A 20,961-nucleotide genomic window follows, 5' to 3' on the forward strand; every position below is an offset into this window, starting at 1 on the left:
CACTGTTAGTTAATTAGTTAAAAAATGTTTGCCTAAAAAAGTGACCATGGTGGGTTAATAGAAAACCCCTTATAACACTAGGACTGTCACGCCAAAGTTGAAAAAGTTAAAAAAAAATACCTCGCGACATTTGGACTGTCACACCGCATCTGCAAACAAAACCGCAAATTTGCAATTATGGATGTGACCAAACACTTAGATGTGACCGGATTTGCTGCCACCTAAAATTGGATTTTGGCGAAATAACAAATGGTGGTAGCAAACCAACACTTGATGCTACCGCCTAGAGATAATGTCCCCAGTTAGTGGGGACAGTATCAACATGTGGTAAGTGGTGGGGCTTTTACAAGAGGTATCAGAACTGAGGACAACTCTCTAAGTGGTGGGATTATGACCCCTGGATTAAGTGTATCCTCGATATATTAGATTAATATCGAGACCTTTTTGAGCTTTTGGACCTGGGCCGTGGCTGGGCGTTAGACCTTCCCGCGATTTCTTTCTTTTAAACACTTTTAGGATGTTCTCATGTCTCTCTCTCTCTATTCTGTTACCAAACCAAAAAAACAACATTTGATAACCCTTCGTTTTAAAACGCCTATCACTACAACATTCTTTATATAAGGTATTTTTCTTTCCTGATCTCAACCATTGTCAGAAATTGCTGAAATATCGTATTTGTCGGAGAGAATGAAGCTTCCCGGCCTCAAACTGTTTCCGTCCTCCCAACAGACTTCAAAGGGATTGTTGTAAATATCTACGACTCAAGTGGTATAATTTGAATCCTAACTGTGGTTTTGATTTATAACGATTTTTTTCAGACTTCAAATGAATATTTTATTCCAATTCTTCATCCATTTGAAAATGCTTGCCTTTGTGTTCCTGCTGTACATTCAATTCTTGGGCTCAATCTGCAATTGCCGAATGCTTTGAAATTTAATTGTTATTCTTATTTTGGCTCAATGTTGTTTAGTAACGGATAATGGTACAATCAGGAACCATAACTTAAATAGACATTTCTTTGCTACGTTACTTCATTATACCATGTAAAATAATGTTTTGGTTTCATTTTCAAGAAATATACGGATTCTTATCTTTTGGACGTGTTGCGGGGTTAGCAGGCGTCGTTATATTGCCCTCTGCTGTTAGCAATCTTTGCTACATATGTGTACATCAATTCTCTGTTGGACAATATATAGAGCTCTATAATGTCTCCAAGCCTCCAAGGTATTCAGTTTAAGGAAATAATACATGAATTATAGTGAGTCTTTCACTGAACTTGGTTAAGTGTATTACTTACAAGGTCCTGTTGGCATTGTTCGCATATGTGGTCCTAATCCACAATAATCACATATCTGTGGCTTAAATTGTTTAATAGTACACAAATTTTTATGTTGGAGGTGTGTGAGCATGTGTCTAATAATTTTAGGACTTTAGATATATGTCAAATAATTTTTCTGCTGTATCTGCCTTCTTTTCATCATGCTATATATTAGTTCTTTTTTCTTTCGAAAGGCACCGAAATTTGTTTCAACTAAACAAGTCACCAAGGGATGAAAATTTCCCCTCGACCCATTTATGATACATGAATCGGACAATATGGTTGAATGTGTGGAATCTCAATCTGGAAGATTTACTTTGTTGTGAATATAACACTGTGGAAATAACGTTACCCACTACAATAGATCAATCCTATACAAGGATCGATTTTTATTACTGGACAAGACTTCAACATCCTCCAAAGTAATTCTAACACTTCTCAATATCAAATAACAAATATCTAAAGTAAAATAATGAATGTAAAAGAAAAACAAACCACAAGACGAGATATATCGTGGTTCGACAATTTGCCTATGTCCACATTGCGAGTTCCAAACTTTACTAGATGTCCAGAGTAACAAATTACAAGTCTTTCAATTCACTCACAAAGAATGAACACTCAACTCACAAAGAATTGCTCACTTATAATCTCTCTCTTTCTTTGTTTTGGAAAAGTTAGGTTTATACAGAAAAAACCTATATTTATACTATTTCAAAAAACTTCCGAAAAATAGCAAATTCGTGTTGAAATAAGGTGGAGCGCGGGTCGCGCTGAAGAGCTTGTAAGTCACCAAAAGCATAAGCGCGAGTCGCGCCTTGCCCATGTGTAAATGGAGCGTGGGTCGGGCCCTTCACACCCAAATGAAAAAACATCTTTTTTCTCTACATACCTTCACCAAGAGAGGGAAGTGAAAGGACGAATGGTGTCATGAATAAGAAAATCCTTCCAATCAGTATACTCCGCGACAAATATGGGGTACTCTCAATAACCTGACCATCTTCTTAGCTAGATAGAATTTTTTCTTAGATGGTTCGATCTTGAAATATGATTCTATTCTACTAATGTTATTATTGGTGGTTCCAGATATGCAGGTTGCAAGAGGTTGTTCGCTTCTTAGATGGTTCAATCTTCAAATATGATTCTGTTCTACAAAAGCATTCAAGGTGAATTATTATAGGTGGTTCTAGATATGCAGGTTGCAAGTTGTCGACTGCGATTGGTGCTAATGGAACAACCTTCAAGCCTTCATGCATCTTAGGTGGTATTCGATAGGTACTGTTTATAAATGTTCTTATATCTGCAATTACTAAATGATATATACCAAAAAGAAGGGAATCATTGTTACACTTGATCGAAACCATGTTAGACTACATAGTGAGAGTTTCTTTGCATACACTGTAAAAGCTGGTAGGTTGCATCAATTTGAAAGACAAAAAATTGGTCTTTTAAGAGTTACAAAGTACTAACTGAAACTCCATCATTAAGAGTTGCTCCTTTTATGATTAAGAATATATAATGGCTGTTGCATTTTCCATATCCATCTAAACATTGTTGGACTTTTGCAGACACCACGGGAGAATATGGCATTCCATGTGAAGCAGATACCTTGTAATGTAGTCATGAAGAATAGTGATGGGGATCGAGCTGGATATCCTCAATAAGTGCTCAATAATTGATAAAGGCAACAATACTTCTGGAGAATCTCCTGCAGCGCTACCTATAATTCGAAAGTAATTATTTCAGGGAAACTGATGGGAACCCACCAAAGAGGAAAGCGTAGAAGATGAACTTAATATTGTTGAAGAGATTGAAAAGCAATATAGAGAAGGGCCGAGGTATTGGCACCCCATAAAATAGGACTAGCACCCTTTTTGGATATTATATAGTGTCTTAGAAGCATATTATTTAGTGTCTTGAACAGTTTATTTGGTGACCTATGTCATCCAAAGGGGTGCTAGTCCCATTTTATGGGAGTGTCAATACCGCCCCCTATAGAGAAAGGGTGTTTTGATATGCTTTGATAGTCTAAAAGGTGTCGCCTATTTGAACAAAAGGCTTGGGCAATCTTTCAGGTCCTTTCTTTTAAATCCTTTTGGGTTTCTGTCTTGATTCTCCATGAAAACCAAGTTAACGATTTTGGTTTTTAACCAAGCACCAACAATCTGTAGTGGATTGAAGCAACAGTGAGCAAGTTCACCCTCTTTTTATTCTAATAAGTTATACCAATTGTTTTCAATTTTTATTGTACCAGGTTCAGTCATCAAGTTTATATCCTCGAAAAATAATAGTTGGGGAATATGGATGCTCCCGTAATACCTGAAATTGGGGAATAAGTACTGGAATTAGATGACAACCACTCTTTTGTTCCGAATAATGTACAAGGTCACATGCACACAACCACAACAACAAAAATTGGATCAATGCACACTTCTTCCAAATGAAATATCATGTACACTTTCTTGATGTGTTAGCTGTTGATTAAGTTTATGATGCTTCTCTTAAATATTACCTTCTAATTCTTTCCGTCCTGTTTATGATGTTAACATCAATGTGCAATCCAAGTATTGGTTAACATCTACCTTATTACTTGACAAGAAAATATATTGTAATCGATTTCCTTAATATCTGTTCGGCATTGCGACTGTTTCTATATGTATCCAAAATACTATATTTGTCGCAGGCGCGTGCAATTGTGCTAGTGAAGAGGTGAAAGAGAAGGGATATGTAGTACAGGGTCTTTCATTGCAACGGTATTAGAGAAAAGATAGTGCAATTGCCAGAAAAGAAGAGAGAAGATTGCCAGTGAAGAGAAGCTGAAGCGTGCTATGGCACAAATTGAGGGTGATAGCAGTTCGCAAGGCAATCCCATCGAGGACAAGAAAACTGGTCTTGGTGACTGGTTAGGAGAAGGAAGTGTACCAGGGACAAGGAAGAAGCTTAACCAGATGACACTTGCTGAGTAGTTCTTCCTTTTTCCTTACAATAATCCGATACCTATAAATACTAGAACTGTGTGTGTTTGTTGACTTCTTTACCTCTACCATGAGGTTTTACTGTTGGATGTTACTAGTGGATGCTATGTCGCTATTATAAGGTTGTAGAATGTTACTGAAGCATTAAACTTTACAATGCAAGCTGTTGAATTTCATTTTGTATAAGTTTTCGGGGTTTAGATCTCTCATCTGTGAAGTGTGAACCTTTGGCAGTTGGGTGCTCATGCTCTTCCTCCCGCTTCATGGCTGTTTTGGTTATATATCTCAACTGAAGCTCTTCTTCTGTGGCAATATTCTTCTTTCTTTTTCTTGCTATTCCTTTTATGATTTTCTCTAAAACAAGAGCTTTTCTCAATCTGAGTCGCACTTGCGGACTACGTAGGGATATGAGTTCGAGCGGAACTATGGTAAAATATCCCATAACTTGATTTTCGTTCTGCTTGCTATATGATTTAATTATTTCAGCCTCTTCCAATCTTTAGTTTCTCTGCTACGTCCTAAGGCATATCCGAGAATGAGATTAATTTCTATTTAGGGATTTTTTGAATTAACCCCTAAAAATTATGTAGCTAGCGTTTTGACTAAATCCTCTATTTTAAAAATCATTTGAGTTTACCCCAACCCCCACTCCGTCAATTTTGTCTCCAACAGAAGTTGGTATTTTACCTATTGACCATTTTGCCCTTATGATTACATAGTATTTTGACTTAACCCCCACCCCCTCTTAACACTTAGCCCCGTTTTTTTTGACATAACCCCCCAAAACTACGTAGCGTTTTGACTTAACCTCCCATTTTTAAAATCATTTGATTTAGCCTCCAGTCTGTATTGATATTTTACTTAATGCCAACATTGCCCTTCTTATTTGTCAACATGGAAATAAATCCATACTAACCACAAAATCAACTCAAAAAGGATTCAATTAAATCCCCATCTTCTAATTGGTGCACAAAACTTTTTTCTTGAAGAGAACATACTATTTTTATTTATATATATATTTTTTAATTTTTCATTGTTATATCTTCGCGAAAAAACATAAAACATGGAATTAGAAGGTTTGTTTTTATTTGTTGTGTGTATGGTTGGTTTTTACTTTTAATTGTGTCTTATTTTGGGGATTGGATCACCATTTTTTGGGAATTGATTTTCCATCGTTAATGACTTGATGAAGAAGAAGGGCAATGTTGGCATTAAGTAAAATATCAAGCCAGATTAGGGGGCTAAGTCAAATGGTTTTAAAAATGGGGGTTAAGTCAAAAAGCTACATGGTTTTAGGGGTTATGTGTAACGACCCGCTGCATCCTACCACATCGATACTGTCCCCACTTAGCCACTGTGGACCTTCGACGGTGTAGGGTTTTCGGACTCTAGACAACAACTTCCCAGGAGGTCACCCATCCTTGGACTACTCCTGCCCGAGCACGCTTAAATGTGGAGTTCTAACCAACCACATAGCCAAATGATCCGGAAAAGCCTCAATGTTAGGATTTGGAGGATCAATTACTCATAGCCAAAATCTTTGGACAGCTGTTTAAGCGAAGTGGGATCACACCATGCGCAACCGTCACCCAAACCCGGGATAGGCATTTTTCCATCATACCCTTCCTTGGGCCACGCCCAGGGGTATCACATTCCCACCACCTTAAGATCGAGCCGTCCTCGGCTCTGGTACTTTAAGCGTGCTCGAGCAGTAGTTTTCAGGATGACCACCTCCTGGGAAACTACTATCCGGAGTCCGAAAACCCCACACTGTTGGAGGTCCGCAATGGCTAAGTGGGGACAGTATCGATGTGGTAGGATAGGGCGGGTCGTTACAAAATGGTATCAGAGTCAAGGACGGCTTGATCTTAATTAGGTGGTAGGATTGTAATACCCCTACGCGTGGCCCGAGGAGGGGTATGATGGAAAGGCGTTTAGCCCGGGTATGGATGACTGTTGCGCCATGGTGTGATCCCACTTCACTTAAGCGGTTGTCCAAAGATCCTGGCTAGAAGTAATTGATCCACCAAATCTTAACATTAAGGCCTTTTTCGAATCGTTTGGCTGTGGGGTTGGTGAGAACTCCACAATTAAGCGTGCTCGGGCAGGAGTAGTTTTCAGGATGGTTGACCTCCTGGGAAGCTACGTAGTTTTGGGGGGTTATGTCAAAACACCCCTTCTGAAAATGAAAAAAACATAAAACCCAATGGCTATATTTCATAAGGGCAAAATGGCCAATATGTAAAATATCAACGTCTGTTAGACACAAAATTGACAGAGTGGGGGGTTTAGTCAAAACGCTACATAGTTTTGGAGGGTTAAATAAAAAACCCTTCTATTTATTCTCAAGGCCACACATTGGGCATGGAGGACATAGGTTCATACTTCATTGCACGATAACAGTTTTACTTCCTCCAAGGAATAGCTCTGATCCCAGCATAAATAGAGGAATATTTCACCTTAGATGGGATAGGAGGTTGGCGACCATTTGTTTCTTGGATATCCTGGGGCATCGTTGTTCCGAGTTCCGACACCAATGATTTTCCATTATGTCACAAAGCCAAGTGGTACTTAAGACACAACATGTAATAATACGACTATAATCACAACAATTCAAAACAGGTAGGTCGAAAGTATTTCAGATATTCATCAACTGAAGACTGTAGACATGAATTACATAGGAAGCATAAAAGAGTTCGTAGTTCGCCAACTTAGAGAGTTTTCTATTGTTCTTTAACTCGACAAACTTCACCTGTTTGTTCTCGACATCATAAGTAGCCAGTTGTCCCCCGACTAGATTTTTAAAGACGATTAATTCTCCATTGTTCAAACTCCCTCTTAACATTAAGACAAGAACAATTTGCTTTTCCTGGAAACATGTGCTTTCCATAAAAAATAATGAACTACTTTGCGCATTCCTCTATATTAACTTGCTCGTTATATCAACTCCACTTAAACAAACTCCAAAGAAACTCCATAATGAAAAACAATGAATTATAAACTAATTTTTGGTGGAGATGTTATTCCTGCAATATCGATCATCCTTAGAAAAAATCATCACATTTGAAGATGTCTAGACGTATCAAAATTTGATTATAGTGTTATAAAATTATACAACGATCCAAATTTTTCAAATTTCAAAACAACTTTTAACAAGGTTAAACATATTCGTTTAGGTTGATTTTTTATAATTTAAGAAAATTCTCTATTATGAGAAGACCATCTTCACCAAAAATCAATCCTCAATTCATCTTATAAATCCACTTTTAGTGGTGGAGTTCATATAATGGGCTCGCTGTATTAATATCCTTCTTTATCCACAAATTGATCTGGTACGGTATTTCCGATACGATAGCAAACTTCTAAATTCAAAAGAAGGATTTTTTTAGTATTACCCCCTTACTAGATGCACTACTAAAAAAAGGGCTTATAAACTTAGCTAAAAGGTGAGATGTTAGAGTTTTTATCTCGGTTTTCTAGGAAACTACAACCGAGGTAAAATCCACTAAGGTAATAGAGCTCTATAAAACCGAGATGATAAGCTAGTAAATTATCTCAGAAGTCTGACATCTTATCTAAATATATTATCTCGGTTTTCTAAATAAAACCGATATTATATAGAATAAAACCGAGATAAATTGTTGATTGAAACCAATTAGTATAGAAGAAAACTGAGATGTTTTTTTTATTGAAACCGAGATAATATCAAAAAATAACCGTGATAAATTCTTTTGAAAAGGGAGATTGTTGGACAACCTTTTATCTCACCCTTTATCATTTTTTGTTGGTATTGCTCATGACAATTAACCAGCAAATAAAAACCTGTCCCAAACCACCACATTCCCTTTCATATTCATAAACATCAACACTAATTAACAAAAACAACCCAACATAAATAAATTCTTTGAAGAACTTATTTCATTAAGATAAGAAAGAACAATGTCGAACATGAACTTAACTTTCAAAAAGTACTAGTGATCAGTCAATTATTTATAGAAACTCAAATATTGTATCAACTAATATTCTTCGAACTATAATAAGACATTTTTTAATCTTTCTCTATATATTCAGGAAAGGAGACAGATGGTTCCTGCTGAATTTCCTACTCAAATTTTTTTTGAGAATCCACAACTCCCAAGGTATTCACATCGGTCATCAACTGTGAAAAGTTATAGGCTCCAAGACTCTCTTCATCAACTTTAGTAAGTGGAGACGAATATCCAAGATGGTCCTTGATAAACACACTCTTTATACACGTTTATTGATTTCAGTTACTTATTTTCTTAAGTCCGAGGTCCACAGTCCAAAGTCCGAAGTCCAAAGACCCAAGTCCAAAGTCCAAAGTCCAACGTCCGTATAGTCGTACGTTTTAGTCAAGTTACCTTACTCACGTGGGTTTGGTAGGATAGGTCAAGTAAGGGATCGTCCAAACCTTAGGGCTCGGATAGGTTCACAACTGGAATTACAACTTTTGGTGAGTAGGATTTTTAGGTTTCTTTTTAGTTGGTTTTAATTAAATTAACGGTAATGCAAATAATGTAAATTACTACGGCGATTATATGTAGGTAAACAAAAATAGAGAAACATGGAGAGAGTTAGTCATACTCATGCGAGAATCATTTTTCAACCGTTTATATTACCACATCACTACATCTCTAATTCGTCTCGTTTTCGGAGACGGCGTCGAGTATTGATCCCTAGTGCATGCCCACATCTCTAGGTCGCATTTCACTAGCATAAGGAGTTTCAATAATATCTCATCTCTGGTATATTATTTCAGCTCCTGGCTCGATTTCACATCAGCTGGACGAATTGGAGAGTTGTCTGACACCAGAGAGTCGCGCGCGAGACATTTTGGGTTGCGCGCGAGACTGTTCTGGAGCATCAGCAGTCCAACTTTGTACAGTCTCAGTCATTTTGGGACCGGATGTCAAATCTAAGCCTAATTCCTAAGTAGTGACTCTAGAATATTAAAGAGTCAATCCGGATTTTTACACGAGCAGCATAACCCTCCCCCTGAGGGGATTAGCTCATGGTCATAGAAGGAATAATAAAACTTGTCAGATACATTAAGTAAATAAATGCGGGAGAAATTAAACTAGAAAAGAAATGACTGTTATTAAGGGTAAAAAATAACTTACGATTTAAAATTTCTTTGGAATGGAAATGATGAATGTGTAAATCTTGAAGAAATAAACTAACTAGGGCGGAAGCTAAAGCATGAAAATCCGAAGGGGTAATAATGAAGGCGACCCCTCGTATATATATAGGTCGGAGACCCAAGACGGTTTAATTTGATGTTGTTTGTTTGCTAATTGAGTTGTTCAAAACTTTGAGAATCAAAGTTTTGTTTTTTATCCATTTGTTTTGTCCTTTTCTGTATTAAAGTTTCGTCTTGTAGCTCATTTCAATTCAAACCACCTGGTTTGAATTGGTACGTGTCTTCTCTCTTGCTAGGTGGTACCAAATTGAAACCATCCTTTGCCACCTGCCTATGCTGATTCGTCATGCCTTCTGGACCTGCAGAGTGGGTCCACTTAGTGTGTCTAGCGGTGGCGCCGATTTTGGCGTTTTTACGACTTTCGTCCCTTGGCGCTGAGTTCGTCCGCCTCGGTCCCTATGGTAGCTTCACTAGCCAACGCCGTCGGCATCTAGATTTATCCGATTTGAGCTTCGAAAGTTTGTTGCTTCTTTATATGTGGACCCGTTCTGCACTGGTTTTGTTCTTTTGGAAACTTCGGCTCTAGTCAGGCTTTATTGGGCTTCACGGGGGTTGAGTGGGAAAGTTCAAATATTCCCGTATTCCCGTACTTCGATGCATGTTTTATCCCTATATTTATTTTAATTGCGGAAACCTGTAAAAGTACGAAAATATAATTATTACATGATTATTAAACACATAATCGACCAAAATGCTATGTCTCTTGGGGTTTAATATTACAGTTTTGGGTGCTTATCAGTCCTGATCCATAAGAGAAACATCATTTCTAACAAACTCATCCTGTACTAACTTCTAAAAGAATGACCAATGTTTATGCTCAATCCAGTTCCATCATTGTACAACAGACTTATGCTAGAGGAGTCTTCAGTCAATCTTTCCTTTGAAAATATATCTGACAGGAAATCCCGAGGGAATCAGTCATTGATGTCAATAAGAATATCTCCACGCTTGGCAACCGAGGACTCAACTTGAGGTGCATCTTTAGTGGAGGCCCCCTCGGCCTCGTAATTTATTTGATTGCTCAAGAATCATTACTATGTGTGTCACTGGAAGCTATCTCACCCCAATGAAGCTCTGGTAGGATAGATGTAGGGTCCTCACATTGCTTAGAAGTTACTTCTACGCAATAGAACTACACAATAAGAGAGAATATAAACAAAAGAAGAAGGGCAGAAAAATGAAGGGTTGAACAAGTATAAAAATGTTGCAACAGTGACCTTACCAGAAACTTTGGCAAACTGTGTCCCGTTACTTACAAAATCTTCATCTTTCTTAAACCAATCGACCTAAGAGCGAAAAACATTGTTAATAAATAGACGCTTTTGTGCATTTAAAATAATATAATAGAGATAGGAATTGCAGAAATAACATTTGTCTTCACGTAGACGATGAGGCACCATTGACTCTCAACTTGACTTTAAGTCATAGTTCAAAGTCAACAATATAGTTCACTAATTGCAATTCATGATGATTTCACTATCAACACTTTATATAAGAGCCTGATCGTATTCGGAGAAAAAGATGAGAGCTGATCAGACATTCAACTTACTTGTTGTTGGTGGTTGCCATATTAATCGGATAAGTCCCATATGCTCCTCCGCGGACGTCTTTGGAGTTTGGAAGTAGGTTGCAGCATACCCATATCCTTTAGAAATCTGACTTCCATAATATGTTCCACTCCACTGATTTCCACGATTCACCCTCAACTGGCAAACAAACATAAAAGAATCATCGCGAAAAAATTGATAATGTGAGTGAAGATCGTAAAACAAGTGAAGAAAAAACAGCTTTGTAACCATTTTGTCGGGTTTCATTTTATTTTCCTTCTCTCTTTTTGTAAACAAGAAAATCACCTAATCTGGGAACCTTTTGCATTTCAGTCAAGAAATGCCATGCTTAGTTGACCTTCATCACCATGCTAAAACAATACATAACAATTACTATAAGTTAAAACCGAGGAATATAATGGAAATAAACCAATCACTTGATGACTACTGGGGATGAGATGACCTTTTAAAACACCTACAGTGCTCTATAATTGGATACAATAAGTTAATATGAGTGCATACAATGATTTTCAAGTAGGATTGAACTTGAAAGTTGAACAGTTGTGCGTAACATGTCAAAAGTGCATTAATCAGAATCAATGTAGCACAACTCATGTAGGAAGCTTCGAACTTTCAAGAGCTCAAAACACTTTGTACAAAATTTCAAACCAAATTGTTGCTGCTAATATGAAAAACGTCTCACCAGCCCCCTCATCCTTCAAAGGAACCATTTCACATCCAAAAGTGAACAATTCTAAATTTCCAACAGAACCACCGATATCTGACATAGCTATGAATAATGTTCAAAGCCTTCACCATCTAACTATCCCCAAATGATCCCAATACCACCATTCAACGATGGTCACCTTAAAAAGAATATCACTTCTACCCATTCAACTCTTTCTAGAATTGTATCCTCTACCAAATCATTCCCCATAATTTCTATTTTAGTGTTCCCTCTCTTATCCAAACCAATCAACTAAAAAAACCATTGGAAAGGTAAAATAAAAAGTCCTGCGAGTGGGTATTTTTGGAAAAGGGACAATAGTAGAGGTGCAAAATAATCAATTGTTAGACATTGTATCCAGTTCAATTATGATGTTCACTGAAGGATGATAAAACTTCACCTTTAATCATTTAAATTGATAAAGTTTGAAAGAAGAGGTAAATGACACAATAAAAAAAGAAAATACATGAACACAAAACCTTACTTTGTCAGTCAAATCAATAGCCATGGCCTCTCCGTATCTTTGAATGAGATCATTAAAATGGCGTTGAACGATTTTAGGCTAGAAAGAAAAGATTACTGCATATCATTATAGAAGCACTGTGTTGGAAATACTACAAAATTCATATAACAAAAAAAATAAATAGTCACATACTGTTTCTTCATGATTGACGATTTTGATCCATGGCTTGTGGCTCAAATCCATGATTTTCTCCCAAAGAAGTGGAATTGATCCTCGAACTTGAAACATAGATTCTCAGCATCCGTTATGAAGAGAGGAACTTATCTATCCAGGAAAAAACACAATGGAAATCTAATATATCTTCTGTTGCAAATGGCCCGCATATGTAAAGAAAGTTTGGAGCAATTTCTCATGTGTGAGGTATGGACAGCTTTATCCCAAAAAAATTTTGAAGTCACCAATGCTTAAGGTGGAACTGTTAGATACAGTATACATGTAGTTACCGGGAACCATTTCCCAATCAACTAGCGGTTTCCCAAAAGATCTCATATCGCAAATAGTTAGGAAATGTATTTCCCTAACCTAGGGAGCTAATAGAAAGCTTTTTCTTCATTAAAATATAAAGATTGCAAGATTTTACAATTTGGTGCAAATAATGTAGAGTTTGCAAGAGGTACAAAAAGTACCTGCAAAAATGAGTTAAAACCTTCAATCTCCAACAATTGTGTCAATAAAGTTAGCAGTGTCCCCTTCAAGGTTAGCTCCTCGTCTCCACATTCTTGTTCCTAAAATTCCGCTAACCATGTCAAGATTAACTAAGTTTAGGAGTGCTTCTATATAGCCATAAGACTTTAATGTATATCAACAGGTTTCACTCCTTGTACCTAAACGCCTTGTGCACCTCCTCGAGATTAAAGTAATTTTAGCAGGAGTGTCTTTAAGATTTATCTGTACAGTCTGAAAACCTAAGACTCGGTTAAGTGAAACAACTATTTCTCGTGTGGCGATAGCTCCACTGGTTTTGTCTGCAATCTTAAAGACCAACATTTATAGCAACTATATAAGTACAAAAGTGGAAAACAAAATACTTGGAATCATAACCAGTAATACTCTTTAGGATACTTCCTTATACTAGAGGAATGATGAATGCATCAAGCTGCAAAAACAAAAAAAGAAAAGTACTTTTTTAGTCCTATATAAGAATAATTGCATTCTTAGCTCACCCATATGAGAATAATTTATAACTTTATACTAAAAATATGTATAACCTTACACTCGATTAGCTCTTCCAACAAACTCCTGTTCCAAACAAATTGAGGATCAGCCTGGTATGCATACCAAACGTTAGCTCCTCAAGCAAATCAATAAATGGTGAATTTATCATGTGTCAGAAGTGAGCATGGATTGTCGGGTTGAATGAAAGAAATTGTGACCGACTATGAGACTGTTGCAATAGACTATACCAACAGATCTGTTTCCAAAGTGGTTTCCTTGCCCTTCCTACGCTAACTTCCCTGTTACCGTTTGTAAGTCGGTAGACATCGGGCGCGACACCATCGATGCAGTTTGACACAATATCTGACATGAGAATCTGAACCTAATAAGTGAAAATATTCTCATACTAGTTGTAGTCTACTTTAAAATATTGCTTAAAGGACTCACTTTAATGTAAGGTCTATTTCATACGAATAATACAACCCCGATGTTGATTCATTTGTCCTTAATGGGCTCATAAAGTAAGCCTCATCTCTTTTCTGCAGAAAAGTGTGCTCGCTTCTTATTCAAATAATTGTCCAATCAAACTACATGCTGGAACGATTGAATTTAAGTGCACACGGAATCACTGAGATATAAACCTAGACTTTTGTCTCCCCTCTTACGAAAAGGGAATTAAACCATGAAGTATGAAGTGGAAGTAAGGAGGCCTTTTTCCACAAATACAAAAGTTCTTACTTCTTGACAAGATGAAAGCCTCAAAATCCCATTGCAAGCCATAAACTTCATAGACATTACTCGGAAAATGGGGAAACCAAGATAAGTGCCAACCTCCTTGCGAGAAGTTATTACAAGTAAATATGTTCCTGTACCAAAAATATGGTTAAAAAGTTCTTTTTTCAACTCACTTCACCAATATGACCAGGCACATATCACCCCATCCATCTTACTAGTATAATAGCTTAATAAAGAATCTAAAGTAACAATATGGCAGAGAGATTGCATTAATGTAAGACGATAAGAACTATAATAGCACACTAGCCTAGTAGTCTCCCATTATACTATTGCAATTAAACCAGTGGACTACAAGATAAAAAATTAACTAATATAAGGAATCCATCCAAACTTACTAGCCAGTAGTCTAATTGTTCCAACCACACCATAAATTATAAAAACTTTAGTAGTCCTTTGGAAAGCAATGGCTACTCATCCATGTAGTTTTTCTCTAGGACCTTCTTGTACTGGTCCTCTGACAAGGACTTGCATTGCTTCCTGATACGAACACGGACCTAGGAAAATCAAACATCATGTGATTAGAATACAGTATATATAGAGATATCACTAAAGAATTAGGGAAAAGAAGTATGCGGCTGTACTTGGGCAGGAAATTGAGTCTGGTCAGAACCATTATTTGTCCATGCATGTGGGTTGATGTTTAATCAGCCATGACTAGTTGCCTCGTAAATGCCGTGTAATTTCCTACCATTGTAGTTATATAGGAATATCGGCAACCCTGGCTCAATATTTTTGATATACGAGAAATCCTGAATTCGTAAGCCTGCACAAAAGTTAATAGAGATTTAATGAAAGTTCAAACCAAAACATAGTATAAGTTATTAGAAATGAAAATAAATTAATATGAAAGTTAGATATGTTAACAAACTACAAAAAAGTTTTATTAATAGAAAAATCTGAGATTGTAAACAAACAAAATCATATCTGAAAATTCCAAAATCGCTATGCACCTATGTGCTTTACTTAGGCGCCACTAAAGGAGAGCTCTAAAGTGTATCTGACAATGTCATTCAGTGGATTATCACATAATTGAAGAAAACGGTATGTGCGATATTATTGAGTGGAAGAAAGGCAACAAAACACACTTAAGAAAATCTGCCGCAGTGCTGCTACATCTATTAGTTAAGTCTGAATTTAAAAGATATGAATGTTCTCCCTATGCTTTCTTTCTCGATCAAGCGACATCTCTCCAATAAAAAGTTATGGACTATGTCTAAAGCTGCAAATCAATCCGAATACCCCCTCATTTATTGATACCCTAAGTGAAATAATGGAACATGTAAACATGTGTGGCTCTTATCTGGGTCTCTGGAATCAAAGTAGATTTTCGGGGTCGAATCTACTATATCAACCAAGTCCAATCCGGTAAAATGTTATTAAGGGGGGTGTGTCCTTAATTATTAGTTATATACGTTATCTGTTTTTTATACTACGCATATTTGCATAAACATAATTGAAGATCTACTAGAGAAGTAGTTTAAAAAATCCCAATTTTGGGGGTTGTAAGCTTGTAGCTAGAGACAAAATAACATGCTCTAAGTAATATGCAGTTAAAAGCTAAAGTACTACTATACTAACCAAATAACAGCTTCCTTAGGCACTCGCCCATTGTCTCATGTTTACAGCCAAATATTACCGCACCAAGCTGCTCTTTTGTATAATGATATGCAGGTGCACTGCTATTAACACCAGGGGTATGTGGAATTCTGTCTCCCAAGGTGTGTGTTTCGTTCCTCTTTTTCTTTGAGTGTGTTTCTTTTCTCCGCCCACCTGCTGATAGAACATAAAATTGATAGTTTACCTACGAAATGAACGATGAACTCAAAACGTAAGTAAACTAAAACTATTTATGATGCTAGATTGCTTATCAAAGTTTCTAATCTCAATTCTATTGAAATAGAGTGGAGTAAAAAATTCATTTCACTCCTAGTTCTCTAACATGGAGTGTTTTCTAATCTAATTAATCAGTCTTAAGTCTAATGAGAGCTTTACGAAGGGTGTTATACTATGATACAATATGAAATTGATTATGTTGAATTTAAACTACAAATGCTATGGAAATATGATTGTTTTTGAATCTAGATAAAGGATTAGAGGGGAATTGAATCCACCTCGAATCCAACTTAATAACCTAGCATAGATTCTTGTATCTCGATTCTTACGTTCTTACGGCAAGAATTTCGAGTTCTAATCCCTAGTGTTCATGGCATTTCTACCAAATACTAACTAGCATGTGAGGTCGTCCACCCATTCTCATATATGGCGAATCACGACCTTCTAGAGTGGAATAGATTCTACAACGCTACTACACTATACCACTAAGTTTTCATCAAAGCTTCATCAACCCCTCTAATGGAGGTTTTAGCCTTTAGTCATCAACCCATCATTTTCCATTGAATTATAACTACTCATCATATTAAAATTCTAACATAACTAATTTAACTAACAATATTTCAATCTACTTAAACTACAAAATGATAATCAACAAGAATTAGAACTAGATCTATAAATTGAAATGACAAAAATCGAAATTGACAAAATAACTATTTTATTTATCTAATCAATTAAGAACAATGATTCAAAGACTTAATCTAAAACAAGAATTGAAAATGGAACTTAAACTTAATTACTCTACTGAAAACTAGATCTAGAATTCTATATAGTTTTAGGTCTAACTAGCTACCATTAACAAAGAGCTAAGGTTTTGTTTTTATATGTCCAGATCCAAAAATCGTGCATGGGCTTGGAGCCATGTTTTGGGCCAGAGAATCAGGCCCAAAACCCAATTCTTTCAGTCCAAAAAGGCCTCTTCAGCTATAGTTAACTTCAACAGACTTTTCGTCCATTTCTGCTCCTCTGATTGGGTCACGGCTTAAGCCATTGGAAAGATTTTTCCGAGCCGGTCGTTTTGACATAAGGTAGGCCCAATTCCGAGGTCTGAGTCCAAAGATACGACGCCTCGGAAGTTCTCTCGACTTTGAGTGTCTTTTTTACGCCCGTCGACTTTTCAGCTTTTGACCAGGCTTTAGAAAGGCTTTGTCTTCTTGAATCTTAGTCTTTAATCACAGAACTCCTTAGCAACCGACCTTTTCTCCTTTATCTCGCTAAAGTGGCACATTTCTGCACATAATGGACTTTGACTTTGAAATGCATAAAACACGTGAATCAAGTATTAACTCTTAATTATTACTCACATAATTGGTCTAAAAGTATGACTGTTACTGAGGGTTAAAACTACAATTTTGGGCTCTTATCAAACCACCCCAAACAGCATTTTGCTTGTCCTCAAGCAAAGATGAGAAATTAGAATAAGTGACAAAAATGGAGTTCTATCTACTCGTTTATTTGAGTCGCGATTGCATTGACCATATGCAACAAGGCCTTAAACCACTAGGAATTCCCTAGTGGACGAAGTTATAGCCTCGTGAGAGTTTTTCGATGAAGGTACTCACAAACTTCATCTATACTACAACGACTAAGAAATAAAACTATTGTTTCCTCATTCATGTCTCAACTATCTATACATCTCACTAGCAATTGAATAAGAATGACCAAGTCAAAACCTAAACTAATATATGCATAATAATCAATCATCTATGATACAAATATATATACTATGAAATACTATGAAATGCCTAACAGGTTCGTTTATAAAAACTTCGAATAGCGTCCTTAAGTAGGTCCTCACATAAATATCAAGACAAAACCACTCGATTTTTCGCTCAAGTTTAGCTACTCAGGTTAATGCGGTGGGCACACTTTACCTTACAATCTCAATGACAAACAAGGAAGTCGGATCAAAGTCGATCAAACACATAGGAGATGGTTTAAGAAGGAAGGGAAGGAAATGGATATTCAAAAGGACAAGTCCGAGATAATAGAGTATTTATATTATGTAACTTACTATCACACTAACCTATTTCTAATTGAGCTAGAGGTCTTTATTAGGTGTCATGGGGATGGGATTAGGAGATGGTTTAAGAAGGAAGGAAATGGATATTCAAAAAGGACAAGTCCGAGATAATGGAGTTTTATTTTATATTATGTAACTTAGAGAAAACCTTGTTATTTTCTTTTTGCTTCTATACTTTGTTTCCATCCTTAGCCATATTTTTTATGTTTTTTATTTTTTCTTTGGCTTTTTGACTCCCCATATTTTTTTATTCTATTTTTGGAGTTTTATTTATTTTTATTTTTTCTATTTTTTTTTTTTCCTTGGATGGAAACTTCATTTCTTTTCTCAAGCAACTAACTAATTTTTGTTTACACAGGTTTTTCTCTTCTTCTTTCTTCACTCATTCTATTCTCAGACTTATTCTAGATTGGGTAAGTTGAATTTTTTTTATTTTGTTTTGTTTTTGTAACAGGGTAAAGGAATTGTGGTTTATGGAAGGCTAAAGAAAGGCTCGAGGGGCTTAATTAGGAAAAATAATTCATAGGTTTGAATATTTCTGGCTATATCGATCCAAAGAGGGCCTAAATTCTCGCTTAGGATATGGCATAGTGATCAAGCAAGTGGACGTGTGATTTCTCTATCCGGATTTTACTTCTCCCTTGTGTCATTTCTCAAATGTTTCGCTCATATAAGGCTTTAGGCTATATTCTCACAGGATTTGTAGAATAAGTACTCTAGCCTAGATTTGAAACTTATCGCTAACAATCATAGATACTCATGTAATATATTTATAGATAGATGCAAAGATTATTACCTACATATTAACCTAAGTTTCTAACAATTATTCCGATGCAAAAGCTACGCGGAGACTTCTAGATTGTTAAGAGCATGAGAAAGAAAACAATACCAATATTCCTAAGTGTATAGCATAAACTTATTTATTTATATTTTTAAAATTTTTAACTTGAAAACAAATGCATATTATACATATCTATATCCTAACAGATGCCTTAATTACACGTGTTTCTATGCCCCCAAACAAGAAGCATGCTTTGTCCTCAAAACATTTAAATAAAGAGGGTAGAAAAATACCATGGAAACGCGTGAAATTCGGGAACATCTGCAAAACAAGGTTAGAACATACTAATATAGGAAATAAAATAAATCGACGCGAACTCTATAAGAGTTCCACCCATTATGGGGTTAACAAAATTAATTTTCTTGGGACATAAGCGAGACAATAACAAAACTAAAACTTACTTTATCTCCCACTTAAGCATCCTCCTCCTTGTCAAAGAGACAAGGTTCCTTCAAGATCCCGCCACCCATTCCATTATAATTTCCCAAGCTTGCCGCCATGTATCATCTACTAATGCTAACTTGTTAAGTGTTATTATGTCTGATGGGATGTACGGGGCGACCAAATGAGGCTGCACCTGCCATACCGGCCAAGTCATTATTTGCAACGAGCGAACCACCCAATTGGTGGGTCTCATGACTTCAACCCTTTTCCAATTTGTGAATTGTGCACATAATACAGGTAAACAACTACGCATGATGCGGCTTACCAGAAGAGGCATAAGTAGATGCCTCATGCTTTGGGCTCTCTTAAGGCTAGCGACTAAAACTCGGGGGATGTCATATCGGCGACGTCCCTCAGCTAAAGCGAGGAAAATGTCACCAGCAAGATCTTGTTTGCGAAATGAATTGCCATTCCCCCAAAATATTCATCAGGATGAATAACGTGGTGGTGCCTACGTTTAGGGAAAGGCTACCAAGGGCAATGCTATATCGCCCCTGGTCCATTACTCGAAATACCCCTCCCCCATAATACTCATGGAAATATGTATAATCATAAAGGTATGCATTATCGGTCATATATGCCCATGTGTGAATAGGATCAGGTATTGGTAATCCTGAAACTAAAGCGACCACATTTTTATTGAATTTATGTGTCGTGTCATCGACTACGACGTAGAATAATTGTTCTCCATCCTGTTTACAATAGAAATTAACTTGGTCTTAGAAATAAGCAAAGAAGTCGTGGTGAATATGAATCGTCATCACTTACCCGGTAGATGACGCCATCCTAATCTGAGGATCCCCGTGGTCGGAACCAATGTCCATAGGTCTCGTGCCAAACACATCTTGAAAAGACTATTCAGGTATGACTATAGGAGATGTCATCTCAACTACTCTTTGAACAGTTCCAAAAAAAAAATCCTGGAATGGCCCTCCGAAAATTGGAATTTGCCGCTGTTCACGGAAGGGCGCTGGGCTGCTCGCTTAGAAGCGCCGGTCGCTAGTGGGTTTTGCAATAACAGTGTTTGGGTGCGAGTCGCGCTCAAGGATGGTGTGGGTCGCGCTTTGAGTAAAATTTCGAAGTTAATAGTAGTAGTGGCAGGTTCGACGACGAGCGAAGCAGCTCGTAGAATCTTGAAACGTAAGTTTGGAGGAAAAAGAAGGGGGTTAGTGTGGTGTAGTGTAGAATGAAGGGGGTTTGTGTAGGTGAGGGATGACTTGTTTGAGTGAAAGGTGAGGGATGATGGTGGGGTGTAGTGTGGTTTGTTAGTGTAGAATGAAGGGGGTTTAAATAGGTTTCGCGGCTTCCAAAACGAATCGGCAAGTTGCCAAATTGTTTAAAGGCAATTTCAGGAAATAGAAAGATTCCAAACCCAAAACGGAAACAAACCATCTTCTTGATTTTCTAAAAATCACGGTATCTTTTTATCTTTGGATTTAGAATAGTAACTTCTAAACTCTCCTAGATTTCATGCTACCACCACACATAATCATAGATATGCCGAT

The 20,961-nt window shown here is 36.8% G+C and overlaps 1 long non-coding RNA gene and 1 pseudogene across 3 annotated transcripts; one reads left to right on the forward strand and one right to left on the reverse strand.

Annotated features, from left to right (window-relative positions):
* Nucleotides 1–2,130: 2,130 nt before the first annotated feature.
* Nucleotides 2,131–4,490, forward strand: LOC147486316 (uncharacterized). Of its 3 annotated transcripts, none has more exons than XR_015202718.1 (4): nt 2,131–2,293; nt 2,402–2,590; nt 2,884–3,390; nt 3,999–4,490. It is a non-coding gene; the product is annotated as an uncharacterized LOC147486316 (long non-coding RNA). The 3 variants fall into 3 exon arrangements; XR_015202717.1 differs by having other exon boundaries at nt 2,136–2,293; nt 2,884–3,501; XR_015202716.1 differs by lacking the exon at nt 3,999–4,490 and having other exon boundaries at nt 2,153–2,293; nt 2,884–3,554.
* Nucleotides 4,491–11,387: 6,897 nt separating this feature from the next.
* On the reverse strand, nt 11,388–13,805 carry LOC147486317 (phosphoinositide phosphatase SAC8-like; annotated as a pseudogene).
* Between the last annotated feature and the right edge of the window lie 7,156 nt (nt 13,806–20,961).

This window comes from Coptis chinensis, chromosome 7 (assembly GCF_015680905.1).
Source record: "Coptis chinensis isolate HL-2020 chromosome 7, ASM1568090v1, whole genome shotgun sequence".
NCBI lineage: Eukaryota > Viridiplantae > Streptophyta > Magnoliopsida > Ranunculales > Ranunculaceae > Coptis > Coptis chinensis.